Raw genomic sequence first — 7,251 nt, 5'->3', positions numbered from 1 at the left:
ATAACTTAGGCGCTGTAACAGAGAAAAAATGTGATGTTTTGGCTTTTACGACTAGCTGGGGGCCACTAGAGACTATAAAAAGCTGAGCAACCCGTCACCATTTTGAGACATGTGCCTGACCCTCTGGTAGCATCTCTCCCGTCCGGACGTTGTAATGCTCTGACTGTTGAATTATATGGAAATAAATGATTGTTGATTGAGCATTGATACACCGAGTATTGTCCCTCCTTCAGCCCAAAGATTCAAAGAATTGGGAGAATTCAACATCAAACAAATCTGCGATGGTATTTTCAGATTAAGTTAGCCAATTAAACATCAAAGTGGACTTAATTAATGCAGTCAACAATTCCTTAGGAGGTATCATGGCTCGTGGGGTGAGCTGTGTGGAATTTAACTAGGACCCAAGATGCTGGCAGCTGAGATGCAGGAGAGTTTTATTGAGAAGATGGAGATACAAACAGAAACGGCGGAGGTGTGTAGGAAACTAAGCATAACCTAAACTGTAGAAAACTAACAAAACGAACCTGAAGCGCTAACTGGAGACCCGGGAACATAGAAATATGCAGGGAGGAACACAGGTTGACACAGGGAATTAACGCAGACGAACTAGCAACAGGCAAGAGAACACACAGGGCTTAAATACACACAGCAGTAACCAAGGGATGGGAGACAGGAGGGGAACACACCTGGGACAAATCAGAGCTGACGAGACAGGGGAAACGTAAACTGACCACACTCACATGAGACAAAGACCTTCAGAATATAACAGGAAACTTACAGACACAAAGAACCAGACAAGACACTGAACTCAACAGACAGACTCACAAGCAGACACAGTAACACCATGGACAGACAGTCAATAAATAAATGTTTAATAAAAAATGTCATGTAGGCTATTACAAGTAAACTAGTGTGAAATAAGAGGACTGTTGATCAGCCTACGCTGTGGAAAGCTGTGACTCTGTCACTGACACGTGTGGCATGATGGATGCAGTCATGCTGGGAGAAGCTACGTGAGTGCAGAAACCTCTGATCACCAGACGATCACGTGGTCATCAGTTTTCAAACAGCTCATTGCAGTTTTATAAATCATCTTCAGAGGTTATTTGAACCTTGTCTTTGCAGAGACCTGCAGACCTGAGGCAGTAATGCAGTGATAATGACCAGCACACAGTGTAAGTCATGCTGCAGCTGCCCTGAATCTACAGTGTTGGTTATTCCCACCATGTCTCTATGTTTCTGATCCAGTGTGGACGAGCTCTTTATTCAGTCTGAACTGGTTTTAAAACTAAAATACAATTGATTTGTTATTCATAGATTTTCAGATTTACTCTTACACAAAAAAGTAAAACATTTTTGTTGCCAGATCACACGTATTTACTTCCAGTCCTGAACAGAAGGAAATCGTTTTGATGCCTAAATGACATTTTATGTTCAGTGACAACCTGGTGTGCTTGGGTCCATGAATGCAGTGGTGTCGTGAGTGGGCCCTGTTACAGTCGTCAGTGCCAGCATGAGGTGTCAGTGAATATATTTACACATTACTTCATTTAAAGTACGAGTTTGTGTCTCTGTCCACAGGCAGTCAACCCCGGCTGTGTCCTGGAGGATTTTGTGCGCTGGTATTCACCTCGGGATTACGTAGAAGAGGAAGTGGTCGATGAGAAGGGCAACACGATGGTGACGGGGACACTCAGTCCCAGGATGAAGATCCCAGGCAACATGTGGGTGGAGGCTTGGGAGACTGCCAGGGTCACACCTGCACGACGCAAAAAAAGACTTTTTGATGACACCAAGGAGGCCGAGAAGGTCTGAAGCAGGTCGTTCGTTTTGCCGCATGCGTGTTTTTAAGCCAAACGTGTTTACTAAGTGGATCACAAAGTGTTTTCATGAATGTTTCTGCTGATTTTCAGGATCAGCTTCTGCCATGGGACCGTTTTGGCTCATGTATGTTGAAGCATTTTCACATGTTGATGAAAAAGGATCTGATGCTGTCACACACGATGTTTAACTGACACACAGCAGCTCTCTGTGGTGTGATGGTGTTAAATGAAGAACAACTTTAAACCAGCTTCTATTAATGATCCGGTCGGCTTTATGGGAAAGGGACAAACAGTAACTGGGGTTAGTTGTTTCCTCACCCAAAGAGGGTCCTGGATTTGGACCCGGGCAGGTCCCTGCCAAGCGTTTGCATGTTCTTCCTGCACATATGAAAGCAGAGCTCGGAGCTCCAGTTTGCACCATCACTGAAAATGTTGCCTGTCTTTTAAAGACATTGTTTATCCAAAAAGAGAAAGTTAAAAATAATGCTCACTGATAGTCTTATGACAGATTTAAAGATCTGGGTATGACCGGTCCCTCTGTGAATAACCATCATAGAGAAAGGTCACCGTTTATCTGGAGTCTTCTTCAGAGGCAGCCTGTTGGCTGTGCAAAAATATTCTGTTGATCTGAAAGAGCAAAAAGAAAACAGAAGCCAGGAAGACTAAACTTTTTGGGGGTTTGTCTTTAGGTTCTGCACTACATGGCGATGCAGAAACCTGCAGACCTGGCCCGTCACCTCCTGCCCTGTATACTTCATGCAACTATTCTGAAGTTGAAGGAAGAAGGTAAGTCCTCACCGTTTGGTTGAAAAACACGTTTATATGAAATAAAATCAGGGAAAATAACTCTGAGCCCACAGCAGGTAAATTACAGTAAGACCGAAATACAAAAAACTAAAGATATTAAAATAAGTACTAAGAAAATGAAATGCAACCCGAGATGTTAATGCAGAAAAAAAACCAGAAGCTGCATCTTGGACGCTGCCAGCATAATGCACAGGCTTTTGACGGGGCTCGCACACAAACACAAAGCAGATGATGAAGCATCACCAAATATGTTTCTGTTGTGATATTTTGATACCATGGTAGTAGAGCTGGGCGATAGAACGATAACGATATGTATCGCGATATAACTTTTACTCGATAGAGAAATTAAGCTATCGCGATAGACCTCGCCGCTCTTGTCCTCTTAAAATAAAAAAATTAAAAATTTTTTTTTAAAAAAGGTCAGCCAATCCAAACTAAGTAGCGCAGAGCCGAACCAATCACAGCCGCAGCGTCACGTCGCGTGACTTGTTCAGCACAAGTGCCAAGCCGCACGTGTTTGTTTGGGAAGCAGCCAGCGCGTAATGGAGGAAATGAGTGTGCCGACTAGAAAAATCAACCGAGCGTGACCGAAGAGAAAACAGATGATGGTTCCAATGCCGGAGAGATTGTCGAACGGAAGAGCCATAGAAGTTCCGTAGTGTGAAGGTATTTCGGCTATTTCAAGTCTGACAAAAAACAGAGCAGCGTGCACTGTAAATTGTGCCGAAAGCAAGTCTGGAAATACAATAAACTGGTGCATGCGTCACACTGTGCGCCACGTTATTGTTTCGGTGAAATGAATTTCTACAATACTGTTAATTCTACTCTCTGCAGTGTTTAAATGCTTACATATACACACAGTTACTGTCCCTCCACACATACGACTCGGTTCTGCTTCTATGCCGCAGCTTTGTTTACTTTTTCCCACCGAGGCTTCTAGACTTCTGATTGGCCAACATTTCTGCACAGTTAGGAATCTAGCGCCACCTGCTGCTTTGGCATGTTCATAGCAGCGTTTTTCTTCATTTCTGCCTTTATGTGTGGACGGGATTATTTTTTAAAACGAAAACGGAAAATCTCCGTTTTCAAAAATACCCGTGTACGTGTGGACGTAGCCTCAGTCTCTGACTGGAAGCGCTAATTCGTCATTCGGCTTTTGTCAGACTAAAGTAACTGTTAAAACTCAAATTCAAATTTCAAATTCAAATTTTATTTGTCACGTACACAGTCATACACAGTACGATATGTAGTGAAATGCTTGGACAACTGCTCGTGACCTAAAGAGAACAAAAAAGGAAAAGGCTATGAATAAGATAGGAAATAAATATGAAAAATTAAAAAGGGTAAATTTAACTAGGAAGGAATAAAATATAAATTAAGGTTAAAAATGAAATAACTGTACAACACAAATTAGAATGAAGGGTAAATTTAACTGGGAAGAATAAGATAAAGATAAATATATAAATTAAAGTTGAAAATAAAATAACTGTACAACAAAATACACAATATAGAACTATATAAGAATGTATGAAGAAATCTAAATATAAATAAATATATACACACTAACAGCAGCTGTACAAGTATTAACCGGAAATGAAGAATATAGTGACCAGTGTTGTGCAAAACCAAAGTCCAGAAAGTCCAGTGTGTGTGTAAGAACTGTATGTGTGGGTCAGGACTGTGTGGTGGTGTGATTGAGAGACCGTATCGCCTGCGGGAAGAAGCTCCTCCTCAGTCTCTCTGTGTTGGTCTTCAGGGAGCGGAATCGCTTTCCTGACCTCAACAGAGAGAACAGTCCGTTGTTGGGATGGCTGAGGTCCTTCACGATCTTCCTGGCCTTGGTCCAGCACCGCCTGCTGTAGATTGAGTGCAGGTCAGGGAGCTCGGAGCGGATGGTGCGCTCAGCTGACCGCACAAAACTGTTTGAAAAGCTCAGCTATACAACAAGGAGAGATTGAGAATTTCCTTTTAGTTCTCAGTTTATTTGATATTGACAAAAGTTTGTCAGTTTTGTCTGTTCTTCTGTAAAACAAACTAAGATTTATTTTTAGAATTAATATTTTGTTTCTAAGTGGAATTGACAATTTAGTCTGTTTCGTTTGTTCTATTTTGAAACTTAAACGCTTCAGCGGCTGCCTTTTGTGTAGTTTGCAATATTTGCCTTTATTTATCTGAAAAAGTCTCATGTTCCTTAAGTACATCTACCCTGTTGAACTTATTATGGGAAATAAATATTTAAATAAAAACAAGCTGCTGATTATTTCACATTTTACTTGTGAGCAACGGCACATTTAAATCTTACAAATATAGTTATTTGGCTTATATCGTGATAGATATCGTTATCGCCTGAAATGAAAAAAACATATCGTGATATGAAAAAATCTCATATCGCCCAGCTCTACATGGTAGCATTTACAGGATATTGTTTTTGATGATGTTATACAAAGGACCCTGTTTCTGCAATGCCCTTTGTTTGAACCTCATCTCCTCTTGCTGTGACCCCATGGGCGACTTCCCTTGGCCTGCTGGTCTGGAAAATCCAACAGTTCATCTATATGTAAAGAAGGCACTTAAACTGGAACAGGCATAGCTGCTTGATCCTGCCGTGGAACAATAGGACGGGGTGCAAGCTCTCATGCTCCCAGGACGTGGGGGTGCATTCCTGGAGTGCACACCAGGCTTGCAGCCTGCTAAGGATCACACACAATTGATTATGTGCCTCTGGGTATACATGGTTAAACATTTCCTAATGCAAATAACTACATGCAGTATTCTACCATGTGCAAACTTATATCACTAAAGGATTCTAACTGTCTAGTGTTTAACGGACCTTTCAAAGGTATGTTGAGATTATAGAAGGCCCCTTTCAGAGCTAGGGGGAACTTCCTTATATGGTTGTAACTTGAAACTTGTTGACACACAAACCCTTCTGCCTATAAAAACTGCTGCACAAAGAATAAACTTTGAGTTAGTTTGGGATGACAATTTAGAACAGTCTCCGCGTCTTTTTGTTCTTCCAAACTGCTCCCGGTACTCCGGCCGGTGCCGTAATTAACCGTTGATCATGCTTGAGAATATTTTAATTGTTATAGGAGGATGAACTCTGATGATGAAAGCCCACGCCTCAGAGAAACCCGGAATGGAGTTTCTTACAGTTTCCAAACCAAAGAAGATAAGATGAAGCATACCTGCGCAGCGGTGGGTGATGAGGAGAGGCCGCAGCGTGTCTGTCTTAAAGTGCAAGTTTGTGACAGTTTAAAGCTTAACAAGCTAAGACGCCAAACATCCAGAGCACAAAGACAAGTCAGAGGGCTTTTTCAGACACACACTTCTAAACCGTCGTGCTCAACAGTGTCTCTGCTAAAACTGCGTCTGTGCTCTACCCCTGTAAAGTTGCCTATCGAGTGCTTAATGATAAGGTGCATGGTAGCTGCTTTCCTCTGCAGGTGGATGAAGCCACTGATAGTGACAAAGGAATGACTTCTCTGGTGTATGCCTTATACCAGGGGTGTCAAACTCAAATACACAGTGGGCCAAAATTCAAAACTGGAACAAGGTCGCGGGCTAACATTAATATTTATTGAAAAAAAAATCTTCCTCCAGATTTAAGAATGAATCTCTTCTTATGGACTCAAACAAGTTTTGCTGAAAAACTGAATATGGAACAAGCAAAGTTTAATACTAAACAATATGTATATTAGTTGTATAATACCAGTAGGCCAGCTCTAATAATAATTTGGTATGGCTTCGCGGGCCAAATGTAATTAGGCTGCGGGCCAAATTTGGCCCGCGGGCCAGAGTTTGACACCTATGCCTTATACTGTCATCACTGCCACCCTGCTGCAACTGACTGAAGCATCCTGATGCCAGGCTGAGCATGCATGACGCATGATCCCGCGTGATCCCTTGCATGACCATCTGACTGTTCTTGGTGGAAGTGACTTGACAGAGCTATCGAGATGAAGTTCTCTAACCTGTACAACAACCTGGCCTGTGGCAGTTTGCGTGTCGCCTCCACATTGCCAAAGATCACTAGCATATCCAGACACTTCCTTGGCCAGCATTTAGTGTTGATGTCTCTCCCACTGAATATGCCTGGGTAATTTTGGGCTGGCATGTTCATTAGAGGCAACCAGAACCCATTGCAGCTGGATGCTGCATTTATCTATGAATGGAAAGAAATTGCTCAACAACAGATCTGCAGTCTGTGCTCAGACAGGTGACTGCTTGCACCTGTCTGAGGTAATACTGTCAAGCACCGTCATTATAACAGTCTTGTACTATACATACAGTGTATATATGTGTTTTGTTTCTTTCTTTCTTACTACTATTGTACATCAGTAAAGTGCAGGAGCCCATTTTTCCAACTAGATAAAAGTCTAATACAACCCAAGAAAACAGCTTAGCCATGAATCACACTTTGTAATATCTGTGTTTGGATATTACAAAGTGATTTTATTAAACAAAATGGCCTATTAAGGTTAAATATGAGCTAAATATGATATTGTAGTCCATTCGTAAGAGTGTTTTGAAGTGCTTATTTTACTAGGTGACCTCTGTGAGGCAAACATACAAAATGCTGTATGCTATCTGTGAGGCTCATATGCAATTTCTTAAACCC

This window comes from Astatotilapia calliptera, chromosome 20 (genome assembly GCF_964374335.1).
Source record: "Astatotilapia calliptera chromosome 20, fAstCal68.1, whole genome shotgun sequence".
Taxonomy (NCBI): Eukaryota; Metazoa; Chordata; class Actinopteri; order Cichliformes; family Cichlidae; genus Astatotilapia; species Astatotilapia calliptera.
The sequence above is the reverse complement of the archived record's forward strand: the minus strand, read 5'-3'. Positions refer to the sequence as shown.